Genomic DNA, 15,176 nt, shown 5'->3' with positions numbered 1-15,176 from the left:
GGAAGGCCTTAGGAGAAAAAACCTGAGGTCTCCCCAAGGAAGAAAGAATTCTCCCTCTACTCTGCCTGTAGACTTGAAACTCTTCCTTGGGTACCCAGCCTCCCGTTGACCTACAGATTTCAGACTTGTCAGCCCCCAAAATTGCATGACCTAATTACTTAACTCTCTCTCTTTCTCTCTGTATACACACACACACACACATACCCTCCCACCCCCCACATACTGAGTAGAACCTCAGTAAGATGACCACCCCCCAAAGGACTGTAACAAACTGGTCAACATATGGAGGTGGTCAACATAAGGAACTAGGCCTATTGCACTAATTTGTACATGTAGTACAGGTCTGATCTATGAAATTTAGGTCAGCTTAAGGAGGTGGCCAATGTTTTGACGTGGTCATCTATGACGATTCGACTGTACACACACACACTACACACACACATACATTTAGGTCATTAAGTCATTATGAAAGTTGTGAAATACACAAAAATCAAGAAACATAAAATCCTCATGAATGGAAACAAATGAAGCCCTTGCAACAACACTGATAAGCTGAACAAATTGAAACTTGCACAGGTAGATCGGAAAAGACACTGTCACTGTGTTTCTTGGAGTAAAATAATGGACCATAACACAATCTATCTCAAAACTTTCGCGATGACCAACATATCTATTCTTTTGGTTATGTCTCTCTAGAGAACCCTGACTTACACAAAAATTATCTGAGGAGAGGAAGATACAGATAAAAGAAAACTGGCATGAATTCATAATTATTGTTGAAACTGGGCAATGAGTACCTTTCTATTTTTATAGATGATTAAAGTTTTCCATTTAAAAAGTTGGGAAGGATAAAAAGAGATGGAAGAAGCAGACTCAATCTTTCTGTACAGGGTCTGATGATGGAAGCATATCAGAAACCAAGGCTGTCCTGAGAAATCCAAAGCTGTGGCCACAAGACTCACTGGGAGTGGTGAAAGCCACAAGGCCTCATCTTAGAGTGACTCTGCTCTTGATCTTGAATTCCCAGTCTGCTTTAGATTGTACCCTCTCCGCCTCCATAGCACCTACACAGTCCCTTCACCACAGCACCATCCCCACCCCATGTTGAGATGACCTCTGACTCTCCATCTCTTCCCACCAGCCAGGAGCTCTTACTCATTCAAGCACCAAGTGTGTACTTAAAAATGTTTGTTGAATTAATCAGGCCATGTTGAGTGTGGAGACATCCTCTGAAAGCAAGAATGGAGCAAAACAGCATTTCTCACACCCATATGCTATTTTCTTCTAGCCTTTTGTTTTTGTAGTTGTTAATTGTTAGAGCCTACAACTAATGGCTCCATTTTTAACTACCCCATATATTGTAATTCCAAATCCCTCTCCTCACAACCAAATGTTTGAGGTCTTACATGGGGTTGGAGGTGTTTACATAGACAAACTGACATTCATCAACATAGAACATTATAAATTAAAATGATCTTCAAAATTCCTATTCTGGGTAGAAGAATCCAGCAGAGGAGCTTAATTTTTCTTTCTTTCCAATCCTTTATAACACAAAAACTCTCTGACCTCGTTGAAGTCCTCCTTTAGGTCTACCCTGTAGTGAGAGAATTTTAATGTGAATATCCATTAAAATAAACTGTTTCTTTGACTTTTTCATAGTATTCTGCATTTTTTTGAAATAAATTTATTGATTAATCAAGCTAAAAAAATCCTAGGATATTCCATTTATAAATTTCAAAAAATGAAACACAAAAAAGACTAATGCCAGCTTTGCTTTTGAATCTAGCTTATAGAGGGAGAGAGAAATATGTGAAAAAGAAAATCGAACAGAGAAACAGGCAACTAAACTTCCATCTCCTTTAAACTCAAGTTCAGATAAGAGAAAGTAGAGAGTTTTATAGCCCACCAGGCTCCGTGAAAAGTGTTTTGACTCCTGTATGGGAAAATGAGAGGTCTACTTGAGTAGAAGTCTCCTACCCTCCTGCCTCCCCTGGTTTGACCCTTAAAGTCATTAATTCAGCCCAAAGAAATTCTCATCGTTGATTCTGCCCCCACTACACAGAAAGTCAGGTACACAAGTTCAACAAAACCTTAAAGCAGTGGTTCTCAACCTTCCTAATGCCTCTTAATGCTGCAACCCTTTAATACAGTTCCTCAGGTTGTGGTGACCCCCCAACCATAAAATTATCTTTGTTGCTACTTCATAACTGTAATTTTGCTACTGTTATGAATCATAATGTAAATATCTGCTATGCAGGATGTATTCTCATTGTTACAAAGGGTCGTGACCCACAGGTTGAGAACCGCTGCCTTAAGGTAAATGAGAATGAGTGGAAGGAATAATTCAGTAACTGCCTCCTGGGTTGCATGTCCCTGAGAAAGAGCAAGACTCCCTGAGAAAACCAAACACAGCGCCTCACAGAGCTCTGAAAGGTCCCCAGGAAAATGTGTCAGTAATCTGGGTAAACAGCTATGCTGGACTATCGCCTATGTTTTCAGTCTCTGTCCTTCAGCACTTGGCACCAGCATGGACTCCTAAAGGTAGAGGGAACACATTTAGCAATTAACAAGAATGAAAGCTCAGGACATTCAGTGAAGTTTAAATTTCACATAAGCAACACGTAATTCTTTAGCATCAGTATGTTCTACATATTGCACGTGTTGTTTATTTGAAATGCAAATTCCACTAAGCATTCTGTATTTTAACTGGCAATATATGAAGAGGTGTCCGTGGAGTAATGAACATTGCAACAGCTCAGGGTGGAGATTTCTCAAGCAGATTCCAGTGTCTCTTACTTAGTGCCCTGAGTTGATTTGGTTGTAACATCTGGATATTTTTTAAATCTCTCTTTGAAATATCCTATGCTTTTCTAAATTACATTCAGGCTATTTTTTAACTCAAAGTGCTCCTGTGCCTCATTTATACAATTGGAAATTTGGTCTAAAATGCTGATGGCTCCAAGAGCTGGGCTAAGTTTCCTTTGCAAGAAGCCACATGAGTCAGGATGGGTATATGTTTTTTCTCAATCAGTAGATACTGAAGGTACAGCCACAATCAAATTGCAAGAAGACAGGGAGAAGGTTCCTAGAAAAATGAGTCTACCTCATATTAGATAAGGTTGGAACCACTGGTCAAGGATGATTTCCAATGCTTTTTCCAAGCTCATCACAATTCCCAGCTCTCTGACACCAGAGCCACTGAATCATTAGTTCTTTACTGGCTGTGAGCAAATGGAAGAAGAGACCAAAGTCATGGGGACCAGAGTAAAAAGGACTGTCATAAGGTTGGTCAAAAGTGGTGGCATTATATTAATCTTGTTCATTTCAACAGATTTTAAAAATATACGCTGAGGACCTGGTATACAAGATATTCTCTGCATTCCTGGTGGTGTTTTATTTCTTTTCTTGTCATCAAATACTATAGTAATTTATAGACATCTTAAAGGAGTTACCAAAACATTACTTTTGTATTGACTTTCATTTACCCTCACTTTATAAATTCGTCTTGTTCACTAACTCTGAACCAGGTATCATATTCCTGTCTTATCAACTAACTGATATATCTTATCTTCCAAAGAGACAAATGGGAAAAAAAATGGTCTCTTGATCTTAATTCCTGAAGTAGGTAATGTCCCAAAAAGCATACATATGCATTATAGTTTTAAACTATATTTATGTATTTTAAATGCCTATTTTTAAATACTGGCATAAATAAGGTTTTATGCCTTGGTTTTAAAAATTTTAGAAATATTATGATGACTACATTAATTCCCTTTCTGTCTGTGACTGCAAATTATAGAAACCAACCTTGAACAAAAGTTTGCTTCCACTTCATGCTTCTCAGTTTGCAAAAGACCTTGCTTAATTACTTAGGGAACTCTAAAACAGAGTCTGTTCTACGTGGCTTAATTTGTTGGAGTCGTGACCAGTCTGCTGCAATCCAAAACTAACAGACTTCTTATTTTTGGAAAACAAAACAAAAATCTAGTATTTTTTGGCAGATGATTTCTTTACTTTTTTCCATTGAAAATAGCAAGAGTTCTTTATGGCTAATTTGCCTTAAGTCTACCTGCAGGACCATCTAAAAGAATTTTCTCTATGAGAAGAGCTCAAGGTGCCCTCTCATTCTAACAATGGGCCTTCTACCATAAAAACTGAAGAAAAACTGGCTAATAAAGGCACCTTACATCTGTATGAGATTTTTAACACTTCCAAGTAAGTGATCCGTTTAACCCTGTGAAGGACCTATCAAGAGAAACTCAGGTGACTTGACCCTCAGTTACCTGTATCTCTGGCTTCAAGACTTTTCAACAGTTTCTCATTGATAAAAGTGAAGCTGGAAAAAAAAAAAAAAAGCAAGTGATAAACCAGCAAAAATATGACTTTGGGGTGGGAAACAGGGAGCTAACTAAAGACCATTCTGAAAGAAAAATGAACCCCACGGGTCCATCGGAGCTGTTTAACTACCTCTTTTGGATCTCTAAGGGAACTCAGGGATCCTACAGGTCCCATCCAGCTTCACGGCACCACAATTCAGTGTCCCTTATTTAGCGCCTCTCTCCAGCACCACCACCACACCAAAGGCAGACCACAGCCTATCACCAGATGTAAGGAGATTACTAACTGGCCCTGGGGAGGGAAACCAACCTTGAACAAAAGTTCTTCATGAAGCATGAGGGCTCCTACACAGGCAACTCTGTTAATCAATCATGACATGTAGGGCTCACCTCATTTGAACAATGGCTAGAAGTAAGTACTCCACAGCCTTTTGCGTAAGTCCCGGTCCACAGCACTTAAGATTTATGGATGAGGCACTTGTGAAATGGTTTATATACAGTGTCTCATCTTATCCACCCAAACTCAAGGGGTACAAATGATATTAGCCTCTCCTGTATTAACTGAGAAGGAAACTAAGGCTTAGAAAAGACAAATAACTTATGGAAAATGTTCCCCCACTAGTTTACTGGCAGAGCTGGGATGTGAAGCTGATCACACTGACTTCACAACCTGTGCTCTTGCTGACCTGCTCTCGCCCTTCTCTGGGAGACAGTGCAGAGAGAGATGCAGGGAGGGGGTAGAAATATGGGAAGATGGCTGACGGGGAGGCTGTAGAGACAACTCAATCTCAGCAAAAGAGGTTAGCTACAGGCTGTGCTCCTCTGCAAATGGCCTTGTTACCTATAGAAGGAAAAGGTGAGGGTGAAAAGCGAGAGAGGTGCAGCAGTTCCCAGCACACTGCTCCTCTGCCAGCAGTGAGGTGCTAGAAAAAGCCTTGGACTAAGGAAGCTACATGGGCTAAATGGTATTTCAGAAAGATAGATTTGGCAGGCAAGCACAGAATACATTAAAGGGAGGGAAAGCCTGGAGGCAAGGAAACTACCTTTTAAGAGGCTATTGCAGACGCTCCTTTCTGAGATGATGAGTGTGAGTCAGAGCAGGGAGGTGGGAACAGAGAATAAAGGACAAGTGTGAGTGTTACTTGCTACACACCGTGAAGGGAGAGCAGACCTGTCAGGCAAGGTGGGGAACCTGTGGCCTTCCAGGTCCTTAAATGCAGCCTTTTAACTGAATCCAAATATTACAGAACAAATCCTTTCATTCACAGGGGTGCAGCAGAGAAACATGAAGCTTTTTCTTGCCTCCTTCGCTGCTTAAAAAAGAACATTCTTGAAATCAGAAGGCTGAAGGTTCCCCGCCCCTTCAAGGCTGTGATCAATGACAGTTCTGAGGTAGGAAGAAGAAAGGAGGAGGGCACTTCTGGATCCAATACTTGTCACATCCCTGCACACTCAGGTCCTGCTGTCCCACAACCTCCAGGAAGTCAGAGACACTTCTTGGGTCTGTCTCATAGTTTCCCAGAGTGTGGGCCTTGTGTTTGGGAGACTCAAGAAATAACCACTGTCAGGCAGTTTCCTCCACCTAGAATCCCCTGTCTCCACTCTTGGTAAACTCTGTATACAAAGAGCCTCCCTCAGCACAATGTCTCTTCCCAGAGAGGCCTTCCTTGGCTGGCCCATCTAATTAGGCCTTCCTGTTTTCCTCTGCATACAAACTTGTCTTCAATAGTTATAATGTGTAACTTTCGGGGTTTTAACTTACTTTTTAAATTTCCTTTTGTTGTTGTTGTTTTTCTATCTTCCCCCAGTAGACACTAAGTTCCACAAAGTGCTGCCTACCAGAAATAGAAGACGAGCCAGCTATGTAATGACACAGTGCTTACAGTTTTGAAAGAAGAAATTAATGAAATTTAAACGCAGCTTAACAATATATTTTATTTAATATATTTTTTTGAAGTTCATTAATTAAATTTTCTAAAGAAGTCCAAAGCACAGTAAGTATATATAGATATATTTTGATCAACATAATTTAAGTGGGGCACAAAAGTTTAACTATAAGTTTAAGTGTGCTGTGTGATAAAAATGGTTGAAAAACACTGTTCTAAGCTGTGCGGACAACGTGGCAAAGGTGGGATATCAGGGGTAGATGGAAGCCATGTGAAATTCCTTGGTATGTGGTGCAGTCGAGGGAAGCAGGGCTGAGCATCACAGTGTGGCCATACAGGCAGCAAGCCTGGTCGTGCTGGAGGGGATGGGGGACATGCAGTGGCTGGTAATAGCCTTCTAGCCTCCTTTTCAGAAGGACAGGTGGCAGCAGACTGCACCAAGCAATGAATAGGACCATAGGAACTTAGATCTCCCGAATACGACATTTTGGGTAATTATGTCCACCCTCCAGGGGTTTATGTTTATGGTTGGATCTTTCATTGCACCTTGAAATTGCAGTCTGTGCCAGATCTTAGACCAGAGCTTCTAGCCTTTGCTGCAGGACACTTGTGTGTCCCTGGTGGGTACGAGCGTGCCAGAGGGAAACATAAACCCCCTAAGCCCTGGGAACAACCAGATGAGGGTAAGGTGGGCAAGGACTAGAGTAGCCAACCCCACGGGCCTGTTGCGCTAGGAATGAGCCCTCCTGTCTACATATATAGAATCATGTCTAGGTTTGCTGCAACATGGAATAGATTGGGGATCACTGAGTTAAATGACAGGGGTGAAGTGAGCAGCACCAGGGAGTCAGGACTTAGAAGAGGGACTTCATTTGGACAGGCCAGGTAGTGGATGTGATGGCAGTCAGAGTCAGGCAAAGCAAGCCTCACAGAATTGAGGTTTCTCAAACATGAGTACAAGCCAAGGCCATGCTACATGTATGGGTATTTCTGATGTTTCAAATGGAAAATGGAACACTACATCCTTGCACCATCAAAAATAAATAAATAACAAAATATTGCAAGCAGGCTTTGGCCACCCCAGCAGGTGCCAGGCCAGCCCTACCAGTCACTGCAGCTCTTGCTGACATCACTGTCTTCCTATACATGAATGAGCAGGAAAAGGTCCACACAGCTGGCTCAGAGTGACATGGCATGGACGTGTCTGGACATGCTGAAGTTGGTGTGCACTCCACAGTCCTAGCCAAGGGGAAGCTACCTCTGAGATCCAAATCTGGAAAGAGGAAACTAAAGCTAGTCCCCACTATATCCCACCTCAGCTGGAGATTTAGATTTCGCTTGGGTCCCATCTATCATTGCTAGAGAGAGCTCAGCACATGGCAGAAGGAATTTAAGCTCCATTAAACCCCAAATTAAAAGGCAACCACAGCCTTTGCAGAGCTGCACTTGCTAAACTTTGCTCCCAGATTTTAAAGGGGTTCACTACCCTTTTAAAAATGACTGAAAAGCAGATATCATCCTTCGTGAAAGCTAACAAAAAGTTTCCCCACTCATCATCCACCACGGGCCAAGGGAGATTAGGATCCCACTCTCATATTGCAAAGGCTGCTTCCACATCCCAGCCCAGCTGTGACAGGTGGTTATGTCACTGACTTGCTCACTTTGTTCCCCTATCTCCTGGACAAACACAGAGAAAGTGAGAGGCTTTTCTTGTTCCCACTACCTTGGGACAGAAAATGATAAAGGCCACTATTGTTCAAAGGGGTGAAGTCAGGTTGGCAGCCTGTGTCCACTTTCTCCTCCAAGGGAGGAGGAAAAGACTAGAAGCAGAAGCACAGCTCCACAAGGAACCACATGGAACTGGACAGTCAGTGGTCCCTGAGGGGTGGCGGGGGCAGAGAGAGAGAGAGATGCCCAGAACATAAGGCCACACAGATAACAGAGCAGATAGTGTCACTTTCCAGAAGCCAGTAAGAGCAGCAAAGAGGGGACACCACCAATTTATCGAGCATCTACTAGTATATTAACATGATCCAAAAGGAAAACTCTAAAGTCATATTCTGTGCTCTCAAAAAGGTATTGTTTTCATGACCCCAAAATGGTGAAGTCTCAGTGAATAAAGAAGAGGGTGGAGAAGGTGGAAACAGGCACTGCTGGTGGGTAACAACAAGAAGACACTGTCTGCAACTTGTGTTCGGAACACTCCAGAGGAACACTTTCTCAGCGAAGCTTTCTCTCATCGCCTTTGTAAAACTGTCTCAGTGCCTCATTGCCTCTTCCTGCTTCCTTTTTCCCTATAATAAATCCTCTTTGAATATACTATGTAATCTACTGACTTATTTGTTTCTTGAATCTCCTCCTTTCATTAGAATGAAAGCTCCATGAATGTGGAATTTTTTTCTTCTATTTTTCTTCATTTCTTAATCCCTAGCTCTTAGAACTGTACCTGATATGTGGTAAATGGTTCAGTACCTGAGTAATGAATGACTAAATGGATGGAAGATAGATAGGTAGATGGATGTATGAACAGATGGATGGATGGATGATAGAAAGGATGGATAGATGAAGGGATAGATGGACAAATGGATGGATGGATGGACAGATGCCTATATGGAGCATGGATAGATGCTCCATATAGGCAAGTTGCATAGGTAGATGGATATATGGAAAGGATGGATAAAAAAACTGGATGGCAGGCCTTAGGCTTCTGTTGCCAGATTTCTGAAGATCTCAGATGGGTAATATGTCACAAAAATCAAGCAAAGCATTTAAGACACATACCTTCAACATCTACTCTGCCCATCCAAACAAAATGCTAGATAACACAAAATGAAATGAAATTTCCACAGAATTATTAAGAATTAGGCTAGTCCTAACTTGCCTCCGTCAGCTACAATCCACAATAAGTTACTTGTACAATGTAACAAATACAGTGGAGTCAGGATTCAAATTGTGCGAATCCAAAGTTCTTGATCTTTCTACATTATCACACCAAAGGTTACTCCAGAAATAAGTGAACTATCCTTTGGATGTTTCAGGCTGATAGTCTTCTTGATGACATCATTCAGCATCTTTGTTCTCAACAGATCAAGCACTTTAGATTGTGGCAGAAGGGAAAAGAAATAAACAGTCAAAATTGAGCCTTGTTTCTTAGGTAATGCTGAAAAAATTCTAAAAAAAAAAAAAATCCATAGGCTGAAACATGACAACTTAGTTAGTTTTATACACACACACATACACCCATATGTACACCAAAAATCTACTAGTAAGAAAGCATAGGATAAAACTTACCACACTTTTACCTTTGCCCAAGTCCCCACAAGGATCATGAGTACTGAGACGTGCCACTCAGTAGCTAACTACCCTGGCAGATCCTGCTTAATACTAGAGGAAGACAAGCATATTTCGCCAGCATCAGCCTTGCAACAGCTCCAAACAAATCTCGTTTCTTCCTCCCACTCACATGCTTCTCCCTGAGCATTGTATTCACTGCCGAGTGCCTCCCCCACCTCCACCCAACGTACAGAAACCTGGCCCACAGCACCCTACAATTAATGTCATCAGACAAGCAACTGTCCTTGTCAACTCACTGGGTGTGCTTCCAGCTCACAGGAAGACAATGAATGTCTTTTACAACCAGGAAGGCACTACTGAGTCACAGATTTTTTTTCCAAATTTGTGTAGTGACTCCAGTCATTTATTCACACTTTCATCAAGCCTGCCTTCTGATTAGTTATTTCTATGAAACTTTTTGACCAGCCTGCTTAGATGTCCAGTGTGCAAGCCTGGTAAAAGTAGAAGGTCCCCACAGGGCACAGGCCCACCTATGATTTTGCTCCTCTCACCGGGGCCAACCTGCCAAGGCAACCAGCTCATATTCACCCCATGTCACACAAAGGAAGTAGCTCCAGTCTATATCCCTCACCTGAGTGGCACCTCTGAAGATGTAGAAAACTCAGGAATGAATATTCACAGTCATTGGTGCTGGTTTCAGCATCAGGACCTACTACCCAATAAGGCTATTTCTTAGTTTTTGCTTCAGAAGTAAGGCCTACTGGGATGAGTGTAGAGTATATATATGAAATAAACATGAAGTTGTGCTGTCTTGTCAAGATAAAACAAAGTAAACCAAGGAGATTGAAAAAATGGCTTCTTTTCAAAGAACAAAAGTACCACATGTTGCCAAGATCCTAATCACTCTTTTAACTACAGGCTCTAAATTGTCCTAGCAGGGGAAAAGGGACCTGTGGAAACCTATCAAAAGTGATTGACCAGGCATGGTGACTCACACCTGAATGAGGTGAGAGGATCACTTGAGTTCAGGAGTTCCAGACCAGCCTGAGCAAGAGCGAGACCTGGTCTCTATTAAAAATAGAAAAATTAGCTGGGCTCTGTGGCAGGTTCCTATAGTTCCAGCTACTCAGGAGGAGTCTGAGGCAGCAGGATTGGCTGAACGCAAGAGTTAGAGGTCACTGTGAGCTAGGCTGAGGCCACAGCACTGTAGCCTGGGCAACAGAGTAAGACTGTCTCAACAAACAAAAAACCACAAGTGACTACATCTTAAATCAATTAAGACAAGAGACTAGGCAGCAGCTTCATCTGGTGCACATCTGGATACATAAACTTGGAGGACAGTGATGAAATGGGCCCTCGATTCTATTTTCTCACTCTTCTTACACTGGAGAGACCTGGAGGCATAGAGGCAGAACCAGCTACATAATTTGTGGGACCCATAGCAAAATGAGTCTTCAAGCTTTTGAGATTACCCTGATATCAAATCTCTTTTTCTTTGTTCTGCTTCCAAACCAGCCTCCGCTCCCTGCTATCCAAGGCTCCAGTGGAGCTAACCAGCAGACCCTATCACCTCCACCATCCCCTCCTCAGTCAAAACTCACTCATCTCCTGAATCAAATGGCTCCTCCAATAAATTAATTTTGTGGTTAATGATGGTTGGTAGGAGCCTGTGTCAAGATACCTCAAAATTAAAATCTCCCCTCAGTTGACTTCTTTCCATTTCTAATTTTTCAAAAACAATTTCCTTTAAGACATTATGAAAAATAATTGGTTTCTCTTAACTTCAAGAAAATTGAAGAAAGATCCATAGAGTGGGAAATTAATTCTATTTCCACGCCAAATATAAGATTCACAGAAACAGAGTAAATATCCCATTATAGCCTGTTTCAAATCCTGTGCAATTTGTGTGTAAATGAGGGCCCAGAGAAAGTTGCTAACAGAGGGCCACTTATGAGTTTGAGGGGAAAACGAAGGGCAATAAAGGAAAGAGACAAAAGCAGAGACAGGGAAATGAGACTGAGACAAAGGAAAGTAACTTGCTTCTTGGTTTGCCCTCAGTGAAAAATCAGCTCCCATTGGAGAACCAATCAGAACACCATCACTTATTAGGGCGCATTTTCACCTACTCTCCTTTCTCCTATTTGTAACCATTACAAACACAAATAAGAGTAATGCCAAAAGTAAAACCAGCAACACTTAGCACAATTAGCATCAATTATATCAAGTTTTCAGTGCCTTTCCCTCCAGAAAGCATAATCTTGCCCTTGACTGAGTCTTCCTGGTAGACAAATGTCCTATAATTTGTCTAAGAGTACAGAAGGCACCCCTGAGCTCATCAGATAGAAGCAGAGAGCTCTCACCTATGCTCTCTTTTTTAATTTTTTAAACTGATACATATAATTAATTGTATGTATTTACAGGATATGTAAGATATTTTGATACATGTCTGATGTGTAATGATCACATGAGGGCATTTAGGCTATTCATCACCTCAAACATTTATCATTTCTTTGTGTCGTAAGCATTCCAAGTCTTCTAGCTATTTTTAAATATACAATATATTGTTAACTAGAATCATGCTATTGTGCTATCAAACACTAGAACTTATTCCTTCTATATAACAGTATGTTTGCACCCATTAACCACCCTCTCTCTTCATCCCCCCACTGTCACCCTTCCCAGCCTGTAGCATTTATCATTCAACTGTTTACCTCCCTGAAACCAATGTTTTTAGCTCCTACATATGAAAGAGAACATGCAATATTTGTCTTTCTGTGCCTGGCTTATTTCTCTTAACATAATGATCTCCAGTTCTATCCATGTTGCTACAAACAACAGGATTTCATTGATTTTTATGGCTTAATCGTATTCTATTGTGTATATATGCCACATTCTCTTTATCCACTCATCCATGAATGAACACTTAGATTGATTCCATACCTTGGCAATTGTGAATAGCACTGCAAATAAACACGGAGGTGCAGGTATCCCTTTGAGATACTGATTTCCATTTCTTTGAATAAGTACTAGTGGTATAATTGCTGGACTGTACTGTTGTTTCTATTTTTAATTTTTTAAGAGACTTCCAAATTATTTTCCATAATGGCTATACTAATTTACATTCTCACTAACAGTGTATAAAAGTTCCCCTTTCTCCACATACTCACCATTTGTTATTTTTTGTCTTTTTGATAATACCCATTCTAACTGGGGTGAGATAATATCTCTTTGTAGTTTTGATTTGCATTTAGGGAAATGTAAATGATTAGTGATGTTGAGCATTTTTTCATACATTTGTTGGCTATTTGTATATTGTCATTTAAGAAATGTTTATTACGATCCTTTACTCACTTATTAATGGGTTTTTTTTTGAGTTTTGTTTTTGCTCCTTGAGCTCCTTTGTTGTTGAGCTCCTTGTATATTTTGGATATTAGTCTTTTATCAGATAAATAGTTTGCAAATTCTTTCTCCCGTTCTACAGATTGCCTCTTCACTCTGTTAATTTTCATTTCCTATGCAAAGCTTTTCAAGTTAATATAACCCCATTTGTCTATTTTTGTTTCTGTTGTCCAGGGTTTTGAAGTCTTAGCCATAAATCATTGTCTAGATTGCAGCATTTTCCTTATGTTTTCTTCTAGTAGTTCTATAGTTTTGGGTCTTAACATTTTTGTTAAGTTTATAATCCATTTTGAGTTGATTTTTACATGTGGTAAGATATAGGGGTCCAGTTTCATTCTTCTGCACTTGGATAATCAGTTTTCTAAGCACCATTTTTTGAAGAGGGTATATATTCCCCAATGTATATTCTTGGCACTTTTGTTGAAAATTAGTCAACTATAAATACATAAATTTATTTTGGGATTCTCTATTCTGTATCACACTGTTTAGCTTACTATAACTTTGTAGTATATTTTGAAGTCAGGTAGTATGATGCTTCCAACTTTATTCTTTTTCCTCACAATTGCTTTAATTAGTTGGGGTCTTCTGTGGTTGCATATGAATTTTAGGATATTTTTTCTAATTCTGTGAAGAATGTTATTAGTATTTTTCAGCCTTCTGGGTGGATGTGAGGGATGTCAGCAGGGCTCCAGGGATGTGGAGATACAGAGCCCAGGGAGGATGATGGGCCCAGAAGCAGGATGTAGTCTGGTAGGGTTGAACCTCTTAAAATGATGTCATGCTGCAGCCACTTGGGTCTCAGAGAATGTCTGAGACCCAGCATGAACTTTCTCTCTCTGAACAATTCCATTCCATAAATTTTAAGCAGCTCCCTGAACTAGTCTCAGGGCCCATAAGGGCTGTGAGAGCTCTCCCATGGCTGGGATGGCAGGAGTCTACAGTGAAAACATGGACCACTGAGGATCCCTCCCTTACCTTTTCCCTACATGAACAGTTTCTTCTGGCTCTGATCCTGGCTGGGCCAGCTTTTTCATGTCCTTCCCCTTCTATACCTCAAAGGTTCCCTGTCACTTCTCTGCTGAATTCCAGTGTTCTCTCTTCAATACTCTATTCAGCCTAAGATTACTACCGGAGGAAGTGAATGCTGGGCCCCTCTAGTCACTCATCTTGAAGCCCCATTCTGTGCTCTGTGTCTCCTCTCTCTCTCTCCCATAGGAACACATGGAGGAACAGAAGCTATTCCAATCCATCCTAATTTGAAGAAAACTAAAGTGATAAACTTACTCCATTTACTATCTAGTGTTGTTGTGATTATTAAATATTCTAAGTGAAATGTTCTGGCCATAAAGACCACCATGCTGACACAAGAATACTGACTAGCATCCATCCTACATCCCTACATCCCTGTATCCCAGTTGTGGTTACTCAATCCACAGTACAGTCACCAGTGGGAATGGAAGTGAAGTGTTCTAAGACGACTGATCGAAAACCTTGTTTCTAGGTGAAAAAGTGATTTTACGAACCTCTCCTTTAAAAGACAAACTGACTTCCAATTTTCCCAAAGATTGTTCCATCAGTCTTAATCCCATCTCCCAAAGCAGTAAAATTTCTGTCAAATAATAGTAGTGATATCTTGTCATCATCTTTAAGAAGGAGCTTATGAATAAGTTGACCTGAACTATAATATTTTAAGAAACGAATTGTTTTCCAGAAGCCCAGAGATTTGTAAGTTGTAGGAAGAAAAGCCACATTTCTGGCCAGGTAGAGTGGGGAAAGAATGCCAAGGTGCTTAGCCCCAGCCAATCTGACGAAAACTTGTTTGTTCTGGCAGCCAAGTGTCTAACTAGAAACATTCAGAAGACAGTGTCAGGCTGGACTTGGGTGCTGTGTGTGGGACAGGATCAGAGAAACAGGCCTGGAAACCAAATTTAAAACTGTTCAAATCTCAAAGAGAGAATATGCAGTCCAGATTCAAAGTGTGGAGCTCAGTTATCAATCTCCAGAGCGAATAAGCCCATGCATGATCCTCACCTGCCTCTCTCCAACCCAGCCTTCAACGTCTGGTATGAATAAGCCCTAAGTCTTCAACTTTGACTACAGTAGTCACAGGACTTTGTTCAACTCACTCCCTGTACATTCTTGCTGGGCTTCAAGGGATTCTGTTACTGAACTTTGGCTTGATCAGCCCTCCTAGATCTATTAGAGACCTTGGCCTGCCTGGTTTAGCCTTTGGCCTTTACTACTCTCCAAGGCAGGGGTG

The 15,176-nt window shown here is 41.0% G+C and overlaps 1 protein-coding gene across 5 annotated transcripts in view; it reads right to left on the bottom strand.

The window, feature by feature from the left end:
• The window catches only part of TMEM45A (transmembrane protein 45A), an 88,575-nt gene that overhangs the window by 53,657 nt on the left and 19,742 nt on the right, over positions 1-15,176 (bottom strand). The window contains exon 1 of one of the 5 annotated variants that reach the window (XM_053565727.1): positions 9,515-9,650. The exons of 3 other annotated variants lie outside the window; for them this stretch is intronic. The gene's annotated coding sequence lies outside the window, so the exon portion shown is untranslated. Of the gene's footprint in view, positions 1-4,283; positions 4,334-9,514; positions 9,651-15,176 lie in introns of those variants that run through there. One more of the 5 variants, XM_053565728.1, reaches the window with a different exon arrangement.

Source organism: Nycticebus coucang, chromosome 16 (genome assembly GCF_027406575.1).
Source record: "Nycticebus coucang isolate mNycCou1 chromosome 16, mNycCou1.pri, whole genome shotgun sequence".
Classification (NCBI taxonomy): Eukaryota; Metazoa; Chordata; class Mammalia; order Primates; family Lorisidae; genus Nycticebus; species Nycticebus coucang.
Note: the sequence above shows the minus strand (reverse complement) of the source record. Positions and strands in the feature narration are given on the sequence as shown.